The 20,798-nt window shown below is 38.7% G+C and overlaps 1 protein-coding gene across 3 annotated transcripts in view; it reads right to left on the bottom strand.

Moving 5' to 3' along the window:
* IL1RAPL1 (interleukin 1 receptor accessory protein like 1) overlaps positions 1-20,798 on the bottom strand; it is a 1,174,742-nt gene that overhangs the window by 726,085 nt on the left and 427,859 nt on the right. The window contains exon 1 of one of the 3 annotated variants that reach the window (XM_089774689.1): positions 13,570-13,868. The exons of the other annotated variants lie outside the window; for them this stretch is intronic. The gene's annotated coding sequence lies outside the window, so the exon portion shown is untranslated. Of the gene's footprint in view, positions 1-13,569; positions 13,869-20,798 lie in introns of those variants that run through there. 3 annotated transcript variants of the gene reach the window in all.

Here is a 20,798-nt window from a genome sequence, read left to right on the forward strand (position 1 = left end):
CTCAGGTGGAAGTAGAAGGCCTGGATCATCCCAGGGCATACTGCCACCTGCACCCAGCCCTCTGCACTGCCCAGAGCACAGCACACCCCACCCAACCCTCAGAGTTCCTGGAGATCATGGCTCAGAGCTCCAGTAGAAATTTAAAGGACCCAAAACTCTGGCTGCTGCCACAGTAGCAGTGGTGCCAGTCAAGAGCTCCAGACTCTTTTGAATCACTAGGCCTTGAGGTAACTGCCTCCCATGCCTTGCCTTGTTGGTGAGCCCAAGTCCAACTATTCATATTCTGTGGATGCATGTCAACTAGGGTATGTCTACACTAGCTCCCTAGTTCCAACTAGGGAGGCTAATGTAGGCATTTGAAGTTGCAAATGAAGTCCGGGATTTAAATATCCTGGGCTTTATTTGCATGTTCCCGTCCGGTCGTCATTTTTAAATTCGACTAGTCTGAAGTAACTGCCCGTGGCTACAGGGGGTAACATGTTAATTCAAACTAAGGACTTAGTTCAAATTGCCGTTTCACTGCCACGTGTAGGCGTGGGCAGTTTCTTCGGACTAGTGGAATTTAAAAATGGCGACCGGATGGGAACATGCATTAAAGCCCGGGATATTTAAATCCCGGGCTTCATTTGCAACTTTGAATGCCTACATTAGCCTCCCTAATTCGAACTAGGGGGCTAGTGTAGACCTACCCCTAGAGACTAAAACTGCCATGTCACCCCATTGACCTGTGTGTAGAATTTTTAAACTGTTTATTGGAAACAATGATGTCACCTCATATGCTAACTCCATCTAGTGGAAACCAAAAACAGAAAGAAAAGTTTTCAGTCCAATATAACATTAAGTTAAAAGTCTTTCCTCAACTTATTGTTATAGTGAAATTCTAAAATAATTTTTCTGTTAACTGCAAGGTTTTTTAAAATGGTCTGTCAAATCGATGGAAGAAAATTGTTTATAAAACAAATTATATGATATGCAGCTCTTCCTTCCTAGTCTTAATTTAAGGTTTCTTCCTCCCTACTATTTTTTATGACATGTTAGTCTATAGTATCATGCTTTTCTTCCCTCTCTTTTCTTAAGATGACTTATTTTCTCTAATATCAGTTTATTTTGTTATCCAAGAGCATAATATTATAATATTAATAACAATGCTTAGCATTTGCAAGACTTTTCATGAGAATTTTCTGTTCTGTTCTATGAAACGTTTCCCTAGCAAATATCGGGCAAAGCAAAGAAAAACTGTAGGGGAAATTCTAAAGCTAAGAGGAAAAATACCAAAAAACCCCAATTTCATTTAAACCAGTATGATTTTTTTTCCTGTTTAATGAGCATTAGCGGCTCCATGAACATATATATTCATGCATATGTGTTCTTTTTAATGCCAGCATATTTCAGAGAAAATGCTAGTATTGACAATCATTGAGTCAACAGTAGATCCCCTCCTACAAAGAATGTTTGGGTCACATTCAGAATTTTCAGGAGATGGTAGTATTAGTCTATTACTGTTTTGCGTCATCATTTTAAATCACTATTTATGTACTTCTCTAACCACAACAAATAAATTTGTAATCAAGTCAGATTCTTCTCTGGACCACTTCTGAATTATGAAAGTTATGGAATTGTATCCTGAATAGGGCTGTCAGGTGATTTAAAAAAATTAATTGTGATTGATTGCACTATTAATCGCATGCATCTCCCTTATGAAATGCCACGCAGCATTACAACAGGGCAGCGCTGCATGGAGCCCGGGGTCAGCTGGAGATCTCAGCTGCCCCAGGGCTCAGTGCAGCGCTGTCCAGGATCAGCTGGGCATGCCATCTGATTCCGGGCTTCGCCTTGCACTGGCACTTGAAAATGCCGCCCTGGCTCCTCAAAGGGGCAGCACATTAAGAGCCTGGGATCAGATGGAGTGCCCAGCAGATCCCCAGTTCTGCATTTCATTGCCCCTTTGAAGTGCTGCTCCGGTGCTTCAAAGGGGCAAAGCTGCATGGAACCTGGGATCAGCTGAGAACTCCAGCTGATGCCAGGCTCCTAATGTGCTGGCAATGTTTAAAGGGGCAGCGTAGCATTAATACCTGCGATTAATGCGTTAAAAAAATAACACATTAATCCTGCCCTGAGTTAATCACTGCTGTTAATGCACATCAATTGACAGCCCTAATCCTGAAATAATTGTTTTTGGAAAGTCGTTATGTCAAGGTTGGCCAAACCTACTGAATTTCCAAGCCACATATGATATTTCTGAGAGCTGGAACCACCTGCCTGGACTTGTAGATTCAGCCTCGCTCCTATTGAAGCTCTGAGCCCTGGCAAACACCTCCAGTGGGGCTGAAGCTCTGAGACTCCCCTCCACACAGGCCAGAGGCCCCTAGATCCACCACCCTGCAGCAGGGTAGAAACTCTGAACTCCCCCACTCCAGTCTGGTAAGTGGAGAATGGGAGCATGGTGTGGGGGACTCTGCAAGCTGTACTATAACATTCAGCTCATGAGCTGTGTTTTGGCCACCTCAACATATATATGTAGATCCACCATGAGTTAGTGCAGGGTTGTGTCATGTCTCTGCCAGGGAAGAGACAATGGTGAGTCCTCAGCACTCAGTGATAATGTATTCAAAGTGAAACACCTTGGGGCACTGGGCATAAGCTTTCTCTAGCTGTGAGAAGATACTTTTAGCTTTTGTATGAAGTGTTTAGGAAATAGAAGAAAGGGAATATTGCCTAGGGGAGAACAAAAGAATCAGGTGACCCAAACATGAATCTATAAAGGGGTTTACAGTGTGTAACTGGGGGTGAGGGGTGGGTAGCCCTTTTGCACCAGATTAAAATAAGGGAGCTGCTGCAGGGACAAGGTTGGGGAGGATCCTGACTGATGGGCAAAACACCCACATCAGTCGAAAGGACTTCCAGGGGTGAGACATTAAGGGACATTAGGTTTAGGATGTTTAATTGTTTTGTATGATCCGTATCCTCCTGTGCTGCACATGATCAAATATAAGAATATAAAATAGGTAGACTGTGTGAAGAGTGTGTGTTGTGTGCTTCAGAACTCTTGCATGCTCCTGAGAGAGTGAAACTGTAAACAAGAAGCTTTACACCTTCAGGAATGGAATTCTGAGGATGGGGTGTGCTTAAGTACTGGGGAGTCTGATGGGTGACTGCTAAGAGCTGAAGGCTGGTCAGAGAGTTCCAAAATGACCTTGTACATCTGGAGTGATTTTCTCAGCAGTGTGTGGGGGGCAGGCAGGAAATCTTCCTGAGGCTCCCTGCTGCATCCATGGGCTGGATCTTGGCAGGCCGGATCCAGCCTGCAGAGGGTTTTTTTTGCCCAGGTCTGGTCCAAACCAATGTTCCTTCGTATCCATGAGAATTTTTCAATGCATCTCTTTGGGCATTAGTCCCACCCTTCAGAAAGAAAGCTTATGTATTTCCTGTTCTGTTGCATAGCAATGCCAATTTCAGGGCAGTAATTAAAAGATACATGTACATTTTTTTAATCAAAAATACTCCTTTAAAAGGTGGAGAGAACCTATTTGTTTCATTTGCTGTTCATTTGAAAGCAGAAAGTTCACTTCAAGTTTTTCTTCTTTCCAATAGGAGCTATTCATCTGGTTCATTGTTCCCTTGTGAAAGGAGTCCAATTTAAAACTGGTAATACCATACACCTTTAAACATACAACATTACAAAACTAGGGATTGGGTAAGTTTACTTGATCCTCTCTCAGACTGCACTGGATCATTTCCATTTTCCTTCCAGCCCTATATTTCTATTATGTAGGTGGGTTTTCCCATGTGTTTCTCTATTTCATGTTGTAATAGGAATGCAGTGTTCATAAATGCATCCTTTCCAAATGCATAATTTACTATCTTAACTAAACAATTATTCAAGTGCATTGAAACCTCACATTTGTAACACACACACATGACATTTACACATAACATTACAGGAACTGAGAGATGATGTTGTTAGGTGTATATAAGATATTAGATGTTTCTTGCTGCAGCAGACCCTGCTGCCTTTTTGCCTCATGCCTGAAGAAGGTTTCATTTTGGAAACCGAAGAAATTTAGACATCAAAGAGCTGCAGGTTTAGCTTCTGATAGAACAAGTAAGAATTGATTCTACAGTAGTTATGAGTGGAACTGTCAATCAGGGCTCATTAGACAACATTAAAAAGAGCTGGCTTCATCTGAAGTTCAGTTCTGCATAAAGCCGCAGATGGGAGGAAGGATTACTGCTTTCTTTATCCAAAAAATAAGCCATGTCAGAGGTCTACTACTAGCTGCACCTTTTAATTCTGCGAGATGTGGAAGTTAAAGCCAAGATGGTCATATTGAGTTGGACACCAAATGCAGTAAAATTAAAGGGAGCTTATCTTGTGAGGATCTCCATTAATGACAGATTTATGACAAAAGATATAAAGATATAAATCTCATCTTTTATTTATAGTATTCCAAACCAAAAATATGAAAAAAACACCTTGATTAAATATATATATACATAATATGTAATAATTTGTGACTTGAATTCTACTTCATTCAAAGTGGAGATTAATTATATATGAGTACACAATAAACATCTCTCATTGTGTGTTTGTGAATATACAATATTTCACTATATAATTTGAAGCACAGTTCTTCTCAGTTTGTTTTAGTATACATGCAAATTGCCATTCTGCATAAGAACAGATTTCAGGTTATAACATATTATGAAAATATGACTTCACTATTATAGGAATACTCCACTAATTTATTTAATAACAAGATGATGGCTGTGGCACCTTATAGACTAACTGAAGTGTAGGAGCATAAGGTTTCGTGGGCAAAGACCCACTTCGTCAGCATCTGATGAAGTGGGTCTTTGCCCACGAAAGCTTATGCTCCTACACTTCAGTTAGTCTATAAGGTGCCACAGGACTCCTCGTCGCTTTTGCAGATTCAGACTAACACGGCTACCCCTCTGATAAGATGATGGCTGTGTTCTGTTAGTATTTGATGGGTTATAAAATATGCCACATGAGCTATACATCATCTGGGAGAACTAAATTTTTATTTTTGTATAATTTCAATTAATATAAATATTTATTTTTAAGTATCTGTTTTTTTCATCCAATTAAACTTCCATAGTTGGGATTTAAGCATTATTTTCTATTTTTCTTGATTTAAACTTTCACATTTCCAGGAATTTATGGGGTGAAGGTCAGACATCAGGAGGAGGTTTGAAAATAATTATATAATAGCAGATGTTGAAATGCAGAAATCTAAAACTTTACAGCTGTTAAATCAAATTGTCAACATGACACATAAATATCCACAACTCATGCTCTCATAATTTTTCAAACAGCATTTTTCTTTGCCGGTCTATAGTTTTCCACTATTATTGATTGAATTTGTTTTTGCCCATTTTATGTATAGTATCAAATCATTGTTTACCAATATTTACCAATAAAAATGTAATCTGAGCCTAATTAATACTGTTTCTTCACACAGAAAGATAAAGTGATGTTTTGAGCCTTCTGCAAGGTCTAACCAATTCTCTCTCTCTCTCTCTCTCTCTTCCTATAATTCACCTTCCTCAGAATAGCTTTATTAAAATGCTGATAACATTTAGATAATATTTTGGTTTTACATCATGATCAGTGGAATGGAAGTGTGAGGACCCATGTTCCCTGAAGGGACAGTTATTGAGAGGCCTAGAGGACAGGAAATGTGGGAGTAAGGCTACACTACAAAGAAAGGTCAGAAAAAAAAATATGCAATTCAAGAACTGCAATTTGAATATCTTTTTCCACTTTTCTTCCAAAAAGGCTTTTCTGACATTTGGCCCATCTATACGGGGCCAAATGTTGGAAAAAAACCCTCTTTCGGAACATCCCTTCTTCCTTTCAGAACAAGATTTACAGAGATTCCGAAAAAGAACGCATCTGCTTTGATGAAATTTATTTTGGAAAAACAGACACATTTCATGGACACAGCAGAGCTTTTCTGGGATATCTCTGGTATCCTGGAAAAGCTCTGCAGTATAGAAATAGTCTTAGGCTGAAACAACTCAGCCCCATGTTCAGAGCAGTTCCCATGGCTTAGGAAAGTTCCACTTGTTCAACATTCTCTGAATTCAGCATCAATCTTGCAAGTTAATTTTTTTAAATTATGTGAAGCTGAGAAATTTTGATGCCACCATTTTGACAGTGATAATTATACTGGATAGTCTTCCTTCCCTTTTCCCTTGAGAGTATATTTCTTAATATAATTATTTTGTAAGAAATTATTTTATTTAAAATAAAAACCATCAGGATATTTCCAGGTTTAAAAATGGACCTAATATTTACTTTCAGCATGAATGCCTGTAAGAAACGTGCTCTGTCAGCCAATGATTAACATTGAATTTATAACCTGTTCTCTGTTTTGTTCACCTTTCCCATTTCCAGATGTTCAGCACTGGTTGTGATTGGCTATGGTCAGTGCCACTCCTTGAAAGCCAATAGATGGTGCTCTTGTACCTAGCAGTTCTGTCTTAAGATATTAACCATGATTCTTCTACTATGAAAAGGGAACCTCTGTGATTACTTAAGTCTCCAATGGGCAGAAAATGAAGAATCTTTAAAGAAGGTTTCCTGTGTATGTTTTCAGCGTTCAACGTATAAAATGTAGTCTGGCTTTGTTTTGTTACTTCATAAGATATACCAATTCCGTGCAACTTTTTTTGCAATGACAAGCATATCAGTAATCTCTTTCTCTGTCTTTCTCTTCATTTTATGCAAACTTGAAGCTATGTAATCTCTCACAGTTGTCTGATAGAATTCTGATATAAATGAAATAATTTTCCAGAGCTAGGGTAAAGCATTTGTAAGATGCAGAAGGCAAAACTAAGGTATAAGTCAAAGGAAGAAGCTTTTTTTCCTCTTCCGAAGTAAGAAGCAAACATTTATGAGAGAAAACAAAATGCCTTTATACACATTCATTTTGGTTCAGGTGCTCCAGCGTTCTTACTTTGTTTCCTTACTCTAAAATATGATCATCTTTCTAAAAGACATCCCAATCTCATCACTAAACTGTCAGAAGTTGAGTGATCTGTCTGAATAGATACTGCTGTGTTCTACAGCACTGTCCTGATTCAACCCTGATTCAGTAAAATTTTCCTTGTCAGAAGAATTCTTAAGTACACTTCTGAATAGAAATGGATTTTTTTCTGATCTGGAGACCACTCTCATATCCAAGATTTTATACCCGTTAGCACTAAAGTGACTGTATATTTGCCAGTTTGCTGAGGAAAAACCTCTAGTTTAAGTTATGGCCACTGAGTGGAGTGGGTGAATATTAAGAATGGGGAGGCAAGATGGATTTTAGACCCATTAACCCCTTTTTTTCCTTTATTCAAGCCTGACACTGGAAAGATGGTGCTACACACACTTCTAAACTATCATTAAACTATCCTACCCCAAACTGAAATTTCTATGCCCAATTCTGCCAGTTCTAGACCTGTGTAAAGCAACACCAAGGCAGCTGAGTATTGGAGCTTGATAGGAATTCTAAGCCTCCAGGATTCACCTGGAGTCTCCTGGAATAAACATCAATCTCCTGTGGTGCTCTACACAGTAGCGTTATTTCGGAATAACTGCTGTTATTCTGAAATAACAATGTGAGCGTATACATAGCAATTCCATTATTTTAAAATAGATTCAGAATAATGGATGGCTTATTCCAACTTCTGTAAACCTCATTCCATGAGGAATAACGCCTATTCCAAAATAGCTATTTCAGAATAGCAGTTGTATGGACGCTTCACTGCTATTTTGAAATAACTCTTCCCCCCCCCCCCCCAAGGCCATTCGAAGTAATTACTAGCCAGTGCCTCCTAAATCAAGGTAGCACATCCACATCAGGGAAGCCTGCCTCAGACTAATTTTGAGGCTTCCATGTAGTGTAGATATGCTATTTAGAAATAAGCTATTTTTGAGTATTTCTTCTGGAATAGCTTATTCCGAAAAAATATTCAGTGTAGACGTACCAATCCTGGAGATTTCAAAATAGATATTTTATGAAAATGACTTTGTCATGTTGGAGAACAAATATCTCTCTGAATAGATCCAGTCAGAGTTGGGCAACCCTAGGGCCTATACATAAAGAAACTAAGGTGAAGATATAGCCTGAACTGAACAAAAACATGAGTTGAAAATATGCCATATAAGTTGAACTACACATAGAGAGGAACAGAGGTAAAATAGTTGCTGGTGGTCAGTCTAATAATGAAGATAATAACTTCTCTCTCTATTCAATTGCAAAATCTGAAAGACCTTCTAGCGGCTATTTTGCAGGTACTCCCATATAAAACAACATAATCCCTATAATCTATTTCTAAGGGTGCGTCTGCACTGCACCATTATTTTTAGAAGTTTCAGGGGGTAGCTGAGTTAGTCTATACAGGTAAACTGAAAAAACAACAAATAGTCTGGTAGCACTTTATAGTCTAACAAAACATGTAGAATATCATGAGCATTCCTGGCCACTTCTTCAAGTGGCTGTTTTGTTACAAACCAAATACAGGATCCAAATACACAGGAAAGGACTGGAGCTTCAACTCATTCTCAAGTTCCATTCTCACACCTCTGATTAAACAAAGATACCAGATGGTTAGGTCATTACCTAGCTATCAAACAATGAGGGTGATAATGGTTCTTTGTCTTTGAAGAATCTCATGATACCATGTTTCATCAGTCTTGAAGTGTTTCCTGACTCTTTGTTGTTTGCTAATTAATGTTTCTTATCTGCCCCCTTTGACTAACTAGTCTTTAGGTGCTTATAGACTGACTTTCCTTTTATATATTTTTTACCCCTTTTCTTGTTCCCCCTCCCAATTTACCCTTCTTCTACCCCCCACTCCCATCACCTCTATTTATTTTGATCCTAGACATCCAACACTCCAGTCTTCTGAAGAAGTGGACTGTGCCCACGAAAGGTCATGATACCATCTACGTGTTTTGTTAGTCTATAAAGTTCTACCAGACTATTTGTTGTTTTTTTAATTATTTTTAGATAACTAGCGTTATTTCGAAATAACAATGTGAGCATCCACACAGCAATTCCATTATTTCAAAATAAATTCAAAATAGCAGATGGCTTATTCTGATTTCTATAAATCTCATTCCATGAGGAATAATTCCTGTTCTGAAATAACTATTTCGAAATAAGGTGTATGTAGACTCTCACTGCTGCTATTTTGAAATAGCCCTTCACCAGGGCCATTCTAAGTTATCCTCCCCAGTACCTCCTGGGCTTCTAAATCTACATCTACATTAAGGAAGCCTGCCTCAGACTAATTTTGGGTCTTCCCTGTATTGTAGACATGCTATTTCAAAATAAACTATTTTGGAATAGCTATTCTGGAATTGTTTATTTCAAAATAGCCGTAGGTGTAGATGTACCCTAAGTGTTTTAAGGTTGCCAACTTTCTGATCACACAAAACCAAACACTCATGCCCTGATCCCTGCTTCACATCTGTGCTAACCCTTTTGTGAAGCTCTGACCCAGCTCACTCACTCATTTTTACTGAGCTGGGGAGGAAGACATGAGGGCTTTGGGGTGGAGCTAAAGGTGAGGGATTTGGGGTGCAGAGGGGGACTCCAGGCTGTGGTGGGACCAAGGGGTGTGGAGTATGGGATGCTGCTCTGGTCTGATGCAGGGTGTTGGCATGACTTTGGAGCAAGTATGAGCCCTGGCCGGGGATGTGGGCTAAGGGGTATGCCAAAGAAGATGGCTTGGGGTGCACAAGGGGGCTCTGGGCTGGCACTGAAGGGTACAAAGCATGGGAGGAGATTCTGAGCTCAGACAGGAGAATTGGTGTGGGAGAGTATGTGTGTATGGGTTCCAGGAGTGAGTTTGGGTGCAGGAGAGGGCTCAGGCCTGGTGTTTGGGGCAGAAGCTCCAAGTGAAATTCACCTCTAGTTACCCCCAAACTGCAACATGATGTCCTTTGACTCCTAAATGGAGGCATTGCCAGGAGGTTCTGTGTGTTGCCTCTGCCTGCTGGTCTGACAGCCACAGAGCTAGCACTTGGGACAGGGCCATGGCAGTGCACAGAAGTCCCATGGTAAACCTGATGCCTAGGAACTAGAGGGACATCTGGCAACTTACCGGGAGCTGCCTAGAATTGAGTAGGGAGTCTGCTAGTCTAGCGTCAACTGAACTTTGAACAGCCCAGATGGCAGCACTGACCCTTTTTGACCAGGTGTTCTGGTAGAAAACCCAGATACCTGTCAATCAGAAAAAGTTTGCAATCTAAGAAGAAATAAAAACTAATGAATTCTGTCTTTTATTCACTTTTAATTGTAACCTAGATTTTTCTTCAGAGGAGAAATTTGTATCAAGAACACTGAACACTGTTAATTCTCAAAGCAATACATGCCCTCATTTTAGAAACCTTGGTCAATGTTAAATGAGCTAAAATTGTATTTATTCAGTGTTGTTGAGTGGCTGTTGTTTCATGGACTGAATCTTCTGTATTGATTGTCTGCATTGTACTGGAATAAGTTGGCATAAGAATTTATGATTGCTGTTCCCTTGGGAAATGCATAGAAACAAGCCTTGTATCTCATCATCACAAGGCTTGTACAGCGAGAAAAAAAACCTTTTAAATAGATAAATGCAGTGATAAAGTGTCAACTCGAAGCTTAACTTTGAATCTCCTAAGATTTTTTTTTCAGTCCAGCACAATTTTAAACATAGGATTGCTGGTATTTAATGTGTGTAGCATACAACATCTGTTACCAAAGTGACCTGCCTAATAAAAGCCAAAATGTGTGAGGTAACTGAGGTAATATATTTATTTGGATCAAATTTTGGTGATGAGAGAGACAATTTTTCAAACCTACACAGAATTCTTAATCAATGAGGGTACGTCTACACTGCATCCCTAGTTCAGACTAGGGATGCAAATGGAAATGACTGAAGTAGTTAATGAAGCGGGGATTTAAATATCCCACGCTTCATTAACATGATCTTGCCGGCGCGCTAGTTTGAATCACAGCTGATTCGAACTAGGAAGTGCACGCTGGGATGTGTTAGTTCGGACTAAAGCCCTTACAAAAAATGAGGAGTAACGTTAGTTCGGACTAAGGGCTTTAGTCCGAACTAACGCGTCCTGGCGTGCACTTCCTAGTTCGAATCAGCTGTGATTCGAACTAGCGCGCCGGCGAGATCATGTTAATGAAGCGTGGGATATTTAAATCCCCGCTTCATTAACTACTTCGGTCGTCTCCATTTGCATCCCTAGTCCGAACTAGGGATGCAATGTAGACGTACCCTGAGAGAAAAATACTCAGAACGCCACGAGTAAATACAAAATGGAACAGATTTAGCTCAAAAGTTTCTCTCTCGCAGCATCAGAACTTGGTCAAATAAAATATATTACTTCATTCACCTTGTTCCTTTAATATACCAGGACCAACATGTCTACAAGAAGCTTCATTTTTTTTAAAAAAAGACAGGTGATTAGTATATTATGCAGGAGAAGATCAAACACCTCGTCTCCAATTCCTCACTCCCAACATGACATCAAAATTCAGATTACAATTGTCATTCTCAAAATTCAATCCATGGCATATATTTGAAAAAAAAATGGAAGACTTGGTTATTAAAAAATGCTCAAAATAACTAATAAGAGGCAATCACTTACATATGTACTTACAGTAAATGAGTTGTGGGAAATTAGTATAAGCAAAATACATCAAAGATAAATATGACCTGTTTTTATATTTTATATATCACTCATCAAGTTTTCATATTTACAGCTAGAAGATTTACCCAGTATTGTTTGGGTCCTTAACTCATGTTTTTTAAATAAAATGAAAGTGTACATGCTTCATTTAAATCATTGCTCTGCAGTGGGGCTGGGGATGAGGGGTTCAGTATAGAGGCTACTCCTGGGAGAGAGGACTACCCCAGCCCGCTCTCCCCGCAGCACCTTACTACCAGATAAGAAACATCTTCTCCCTGGCCACTGCAACAGGAGGGGTACATGTATTCCGGATGGGGCAGGTCCAGGTTCATCTGCCCCATGTGCTCCCCAGACAAACAAGTCCTAACCTAGCTTTATGACACGAAGAAGCTGCATACCAAATTTGGTGGTCCTAGCTCTTACTGTGGAGGAGGAGTTCTTGAACAGCCAGACAGATGGACAGAAAGACAAACTGTCTCTCAAATATATGGTAGATGCATACATCCAAAGACCAGGATAATATTTCTGGGATAGGAACGTATCCATTCTGTCTATTCAGGTTCTTAAATTTAGATTTGTTAAGAATACTAGTACAAAACGTAAGACATCTTTTTTATTCCCTTTTGCCAGTTGCATCCCTACCACACATAGGCACCAAGAAGTGGATCAAGTGTTGACTTGATTTTCCCCTCGCCCTGCCCAGCACATTGGGGAATTTAGACATATTAAGAATAGAGTTACCCTAGTTTACTTCCCCAGTACAGTGGGAACATGTCTGATCTTATGACAGAACATATAGTTATAATCTAATCCATAATCAGTATTAAGCAACAATAAGTACATTGTAATCAAAAAATAACTAGCTGGAGCAGTGAATTACTCTTATCTGGAGACTCAAACCTAGGGAAACATCCTATCAATATAGTACGACACACATAAGAGTTCTAAGGAAATGTGCGAGAATTTTATATAAATGACTAAGCTACTTATTTTAATAGAAATAATATTCTTATTTTAATAGTATTAATATTCTTTCTATAGATTTTTGATGCAACCATGAAAAAAGGCAAATGCAATCCTAGGATATAGCAGGTGAAATGTTACCAGTAGAGACAAGGAAATTTAACACCATTGGACTAATCACTGATATGACCTCACTGAGAATACTATGAACAAACCTGGTCACCTGTGCTCAAGAAAACTGAATTCAAACTGGGACATATGCAGAGAAGGACAACTAGAAAGATCAGGGGAATTGAGAGCTGACTTTATGAAATGAGACTCAAAAACCTTGGCTTTTTCAGCCTAGCAAAATGAAGACTGAAAGGGAAGGTGATTGCTCCCTTCAAATACTTCAGGCTGTGTCCAGACTCAGGGTTTTTTTCGAAAAAAGTAGCCTTTTTTCGAAAAATCTTCACCTGCGTCTAGACTGCAGCCGCATTCTTTCGAAATTAAATCAAAAGAACACGGCTTTTCTTTCGACGGTGGTAAACCTCATTGCACGAGGAAGAACGCCTTTTTTCGAAAGTGCTCTTTCGAAAAAAGGCGTTCTTGAAAGCAAACAGGGCTTTTTAGAAAGAGAGCATCCAGACTCACTTGCTGCTTTCTTTCGAAAAAGCGGCTTGCTTTTTCGAAAGTTCCACGTGCAGTCTAGACGTTCTCTTTCGAAAGAGGCTTTTTCGAAAGTATCTTTTGAAAAAGCCTCTTTCGAAAGAGGCTTGCAGTCTAGCCATAGCCTCAGATGTAAGTAGCAGTAGGGAGGAAGCTGAGCTATTTAAGCTAAAATACAATGTTAACAAAAGAACAAATGCATTTAAACTGACCATGAACAAATTTATGTTACAAATTAGAAGGCTTCTAACCTGGTATAGAGGGAGGTTCTGGAACACCTGTCCAATAGGAACCTGGATAACAAACAAGAGGAATTGGGGATTACACATTTATGAGCATAGATTTGATCTAGTTGGGTATTACTGAACCCTGGCTGGACGAGACCCATTGTTGGAAAGTTAAAAACCATTATTACAATTGGAGGGAGAGTGCCATTTAAAAAACAAACAAACTACATAATCTGTTTTTGAGTCACAAATAACTAAGAATAAAATTATCCTGAATGCTTATGAATCTAAATCTTAACAGATAAAGCACAAGATGGGGTATTACCTTGTGTCTGCTACAGATCTCCATATCACACTACGGGCTCATCTACACTGGCCCCTTTTCCGGAAGGGGCATGTTAATTTCACCTATCGTAGTAGGGAAATCCGCGGGGGATTTAAATATCCCCCGCGGCATTTAAATAAAAATGTCCGCCGCTTTTTTCCGGCTTTTAAAAAAGCCGGAAAAGAGCGTCTACACTGGCCCCGATCCTCCGGAAAAAGCGCCCTTTTCCGGAGGCTCTTATTCCTACTTCAAAGTAGGAATAAGAGCCTCCGGAAAAGGGCGCTTTTTCCGGAGGATCGGGGCCAGTGTAGACGCTCTTTTCCGGCTTTTTTAAAAGCCGGAAAAAAGCGGCGGACATTTTTATTTAAATGCCGCGGGGGATATTTAAATCCCCCGTGGATTTCCCTACTACGACTCATGAAATTTACATGCCCCTTCCGGAAAAGGGGCCAGTGTAGACGTAGCCAAGGCGATGAGAGGTTACTTATGCAATTATCCCAGCCTTGTGTATGGGAAAAAAGGCTATGTGACCATAGGGGACTTCAATTTGAGTGATATATGCTGGAGGTCTCATGCTGCCAGTACTAAAAACATCCTTGGCATTTCTAAATATTATAGACAACAATCTCCTAACTCAAAAAGTGTCACATCGGACTCCCAGGGATTTTAATATTAGAACTCATCTTGACAGATGCAGACAATCTGATCACACAACTTAAAATTAAAGGTAACTCAGGTACAACAGATTGTGACTTGATCACTTTTATAATGTACAAACAGAATAAAGTCCAGTCCAGTGATATATATTTTTGGTGTTTAAAAGGGCTAGTTTCTCAAATCTGAAAACAATCATGAGTTGGATCTGTTGAGAAGAAATGTGTAATCTGAAAAATTTGAATGAAGATTGGGGATTGTCTAAGAACACTTTAGAGTCTTGGGAAGCCAAATCCCACAATCAAGGAAGGTAGACATACTGGTTTAAAAAAGTAACCTGACTTAGAGAGAAAGTGAAGGCAGTAATTAATACATTTATTAATTATTATTATTATTGATTATTAATATATGCAATGAACAGAATTGAGGAGACATTATACTACGGAATACAAATCAGAAGCTAGACATAATAGAATTTTGAGGGAAGTAAAGAGACACATCTATGTGTTCCTGGGTCAAGGAAATAAAAAGTTTACGTACAGGCAGTCCCCGGGTTACATGGATCCGACTTACATCGGATCCCTACTTACAAACGGGGTGAGGCAACCCCACACTAGCTGCTTCCCCTCAGTAGACCAGGGAGACGCGAAGCTAGCGCCCCCTCTCTCCCCCCCAGCAGACCAGGGAGACGCGGAGCGGCTTTTCTCAGCAGACACCTCAGCTTGAGAATAAAGGACTGAGGGAAGTGAGGTGTGGGAGAATAAAACTGAGCTCTGGAGAAATGTTTGGCTAGTTTCCCCTACAATATGTACCAGTTCCGACTTACATACAAATTCAACTTAAGAACAAACCTACAGTCCCTGCTTGTACGTAACTCGGGGACTGCCTGTATATTAGGAACAAAAAGAATCCTAACAAGATGCTGGTTCATAACTACCTGTAAACTGCAGAGTTATCCATAGTAATTCAGAAAAGGTAGACGTATTCAATAAATATTTTTCTTCAGTATTTGGAAAAATACATGATGTCATTCCATTCCACTATTATCTCAGGAGGTTGTTAAACAGCAGCTAGTAAAGTTAGATATTTTAAAATTAGCTGCAATTAAGAGTTTTAAAACAGCTGATTGAGGAGCTGACTGAACCATTAATCTTGTTTTTACATCAGTTTGGTAACATAAGGGAAGTTCCAGAATACTAGAAGAATGTTGTGCCAATATTTTAAAAAAGGATAAATAATAAGGCCTGGATAATTATATGCCTGTTGGTATGTGTATGACTGCAGCATAAAATCACCCTTTTAATAAACTGTATCTACAAATGTGACATTATGTATGTAACCTCGTGAATTATGGCCCCCTTCCCCAGCTAACTCACCAGGCCAATGAGTAAAAGGAAGCAACAAATTGGTAACTAAGCAACAACAAGAGCGAATATGTGTACGTGTGTGTGTTATGAGTACACGTGTATAGTATAGTATATGCATATAATGCAATAATAATTATTACCAATAAATGTGACATTTTGCCTTATTCCCCTTAAGAAGACCCCATGCAATTCTTTAAAGTACATCTGGCATCAGTCTCAGGCAAGATAACAGTGGATACAGGACTTGATTAATAAGAAATTAAAGGAGAACAATGTAATTAATGACAACGTGATTTTGTGGAAAATAGATTCTGTCAGACTAATTTGATTTTTTTAATGAGACTAGAAGTTTGGTTGATAAAGGTAACATAACTGATTTATCATATTTAGAGTTGTGTAAGGTTTTTTACTTTGTTCTATATGACATTTTGCTTAAAAAAACTAGCAAGATATAAAAGTAACTTATTATATGGAGTAAAAACTGATTAACTGCTGTGTCTCAAAATGTAATTGTAAATGGAGAATTATCATCAAATGTATTTGTTTCTAATGATGTCTGACAGGGATTAGTTCTTGGTCTTGTGCTTTTTAACAGTAGGTAGACCTGGGTACATGTCATCAGCAACCCACATTGCACTCGTTTCTCTCTCCCCCCCCCCACACACACTTCTTAAGACCAACGGAAAACAGTGCCCTTTTTTTTCTTGTGGGTTATCTGTGCAGATGCCATAGCTGCGGAAGAATGGAACCCATTGTGGATCCCATTGACCATCAAAGCATTATGATGAAAATGGTGGTGATGGTGATGTTAACCTTGGTGTGACTAATCCTGGAGTTCTGCTTGCCACACAGGAAATAAAATTAAAATTTCCCCAGGGCATTCCTGTTAATTTGGGAAGCAGTAGAGAGCAACAGAGTTGTGGCCAGAGTGGTCACTGCAGGGCACCATGAGTCACCTCCCACAGGCCAAGAATATCGACTTTCTCATTGCTGCATCTGTACTTCTGTAAAGTCAACCATGTAAGGTTGAATTTAGTGGTTACTCATAAAAGCAGAAATACAGAAATCAACATTAATGGCCCTTAAAGTTGATGAAATGGACTTGGTAGTATGCACTCATTGTTTATAAAATCGACCTAATAAGGCTAAGTTCAACCTAATCCCCCAGTGTAGACTAAGTCTAAGAATTATTGGAATTATGGGAGGAAGGACACTAACTCATTTTGAGATAAGGGTTTGATAAACATAGAAATGGAATTATTGCCTGCAACAGTAGGGCTATGTCTACACTCGCGGCTTCTTGCGGGAGTAATATGCAAACGAGGCTAGGTGTGGAACATAGCCGAGCCTCATTTGCATACCTAAAGAGCCACCATTTTTTTCAGAAGAGCCTCTTTTACAAGGAGCATCTAAACTGCCCCTTCTTGCACAAGACAAACCATTTTGCGCAATGCTGTTACAGCTATTACTTTTCAGGAAGAATGGCATTGTGCAAGAGGGTTTTTCTTGCGCAAGAAGGGGCAGTGTAGATGCTCCTTCTTGTGCAAGAGCCTCTTCTGAAAAAAATGGTGGCTCATTAGGTATGCAAATGAGGCTCGGCGATATTCCACACTTAGCCTCATTTGCATATTACTCCCGCAAGAAGCTGCGAGTGTAGACATAGCGTAGGGGAGTAGACTTGATGGCATAAGAGTCTATTCCACTTCATGTTCCTATGAAAATGTTACACTAAATCATAAATATGCACTTATGGACAGTGTAGTGTTCATTTAATGGATGTAGAAATCTGTCCTTCTAGCATGTTTGAAAATAATTGCACCTTTGAATAGTAACTTCTTTCTAAAAAATTCTCATTGATATCAATGAGACCAAGAAATGCATGGCTCAATGTCAGTAAGAGTATTAGAATCTTTTCTTTGAGAGGCGGGGAACTTTTTTTCGGTTGGGAACTGCTGATCCACAGAAAAAATCAGACGGGGACTACACACAAGTGAGAATTAAAAAAAAAAAAAAGCCCTCACTAATGGTGGGCCCCAACTCAGAAGGAGAAAGACACTGCCCACAATCTTCTCACATGCCAGGGGGCTGGATCCAGGTAAGCTGAGGGTTCCCCACACTACTTTAAAAAAATAAATGGCTGAAAAAAAGAGCCATGTGTTTTACACTAATTCCACCAACTATCTCTTATTGTTGTTGTTGAGACAGAAACATTATAAATCCCTAGTTATTTCAGGTATATTTTCCATGATTAATTTAAAATGTATTCAAATGATTCAAAACTAATGCCACAATTCTGGAAAGGTGAAAGAATAAAAACTCAAGTTCATTTAATAATAATACAAAAATAGTTATTAGAAGTTTTCACTTTCTTACCACAGAAATTCTTTCAGACTACATCTTTTGCTTCACTAACTCAGAAACACTTCAAGTATGACATACAGCTGTCCCCTGAGATACCATTTCCCTGCAGCATTCAATATTTTAAGGGCCAGAGAACAAGACCAAATACATTTCAAAGCAATTTCTGTGTAAAAATATTCCATGATCCTTACTTGGCTTAAAGAATGAGATTTGGGGGTTGTTATTTCTGCTTCATTAGCAAAGGCATCACAGCACTTCAGTGAATTGTGATAGTCCAGCATTAGCAAAGAAAATTGAAACACCTTAAGGCCATTAGGTTTAGATGTAAAATGGCCTGGTATTTCTTAAATTTAAAGTTTTGTGAAAGAAAAGCAATACATTTTCCTCCCTCTTATAAATGATTGTCAAAGGGGTAAAATAGCAGGGCCATTTGCTTTTCTGATACTTTATTTGAAAGGTCCTAACAGTACAGAAAGGTGAAAAAATACTTATTTTCATTTAATTCATTTCATATTTTTATCATGGTAGCAACAATAGGCACTGAATTGGCCTTAAACTATCTTGAATGTTCTCTTGATAGATTTTTTTTTCAAAATAAATCTAGGAGTGCAGTTACATATGTATGGATACATTCAGAGCTCCCTCCAATAAATTAAAGAAAAATGCCAGAGGTTCTCAAAGTTTGATCAGCCACCATTCCAGAACAACCACCTTCTTCTCTCATAGCTTCTTGTCCCAGTATCCTTAGTAGTCTTTTAGTCAACCTCCCACCAAAGTGCTACAGTAAAACAGAAGAGCAAGGTTTTAATTTCATTGTATTCCCCATACACTCTTACAGGTGTGGAAATTCAATAATTTCGGACACGTGCTGTTTTTTCTGCACATTTTCTTTGGACTTTTCCATTTAATTTCTCCCATCTAACTTTCATCTCCCATTCTCCGTTTTTGTTTTTCACTCTTCTCTCCCTCCTTTGCTGCCCTCTCAATGGTCCCTAACTTTGTGCATGTAAACTCTGTAGTTGTAAGCTCTTCCAGACACTCTCTCCTTGATAGTTTTCTTTGGTATCACTCAAGTAACAGGTCATGGGGTAGAGAGAGGAACAGATATCAGACACCAAGCGTGTCTCTCACTCCAACCATATGGTAGATTTACCAAGAAAAATGATCTGTATTATCTACCTACATTTTATTCGTGGATATTTAATGTCCTCCTGGTACAAGTTACTTCACCATAATGAGATCATTTTAAGTAAATAAGTTTGAAATTAAGTTCTGTTATATCCCACATTAACTTCCACTGCTTTCCCAAGATGTTCTAGTTTCCTCGATTCAACCATAAAACGAATGCAATCTAGAGAACTTTTGAATAAACATTGACTAATTTTCAAAAATGATCAGCTTTCTGATAGAGCATAATTCAAATAGTGTATCTTGTCTTATTTTAAAAAATCCTTAAACTACGCTCTTATTTTAGAGTTCCCTTATTGATGTTTAGAAAATAGTCTTTTGAGGAGACTCAAGAGTAAACCCACACACACATGCTTGGTCCATCCTTTCACCTCTTTCTTTCTGTACTTCTTTTTTTTTTTTTTTTTTTTTGCTTTCTGCTTTATTTCTGATGATGCTACTGTTAAACACTTTGTCAGAGCTTAGTAAAGACAGAGCTTAGTAAAAGCATGAAGAAGTCAGTGAAATGGATGATGCACTGCTGTGAAATGCACAAAGTAAATAAACTGAAAATTTTTTGAAAAGAAACATTTGTCGTTAATGCCCTTCAATTAGAGATAACTTAAGGGTCACATTTACAAAAAATATTGAATTTTCAGAGTTCAGTATGATGTCAATTTGATGAAGTCCCTTTACATTTCGGAAATGAAGAAACACAAATATATTAAGTCAATTATGATCATTTCTGAAAGGTATAAACATCATTATTATCTATATTTACATTTGTATTTTGTCTCTTTACATTTTCGGTGTATCTCCAAAATGCTGATCTTCCTTTCCTGTCTTTGTGGCTCTTTTCCCTTTATCTTTACACTCAGAAGTTGCTACTGTGCTTGTCCTAAATATTGGACTTAATAACTTTGCCCCTTACCTGTTAACTGAATGTACAAGCATCATGCAAAAAGGCTGATTTTTGTGCTACAATAAGCTCCTGCTTCTGCCACTGTGCTCCATTAAGTATTATATTGTTTTTTACAACCTGCTCATGGCTAGTGTGCAAAAATAACCAGTTGGCTGGTTAGGAAAACAATTTTACTGTTGTTTTGAATCCAATTATATTGTCAGTGTGGAAGAATCAAGAGTTCCTGTGCCCAATCATTGCTTTTTGATTGTAAAAAATGTATCAGGATGAAGTGATTATTCAAGACATAACTTTGTGGTAGACTTTTATTACATTGCAAGTAAAAAAAAATCAAAGTTGTTCTGAGAAAGACCTGTAAAAAGCAGAGATTGTAATGAAATGTGTAGTCATGCCCCAATTTCAGTGCTCCCATGCTGAAGTCAGCACATAATATGTCATTCAGTGGAGAATGCTGAGA

Source organism: Pelodiscus sinensis, chromosome 1 (genome assembly GCF_052426305.1).
Source record: "Pelodiscus sinensis isolate ZL-2025 chromosome 1, ASM5242630v1, whole genome shotgun sequence".
Lineage (NCBI taxonomy): Eukaryota > Metazoa > Chordata > Testudines > Trionychidae > Pelodiscus > Pelodiscus sinensis.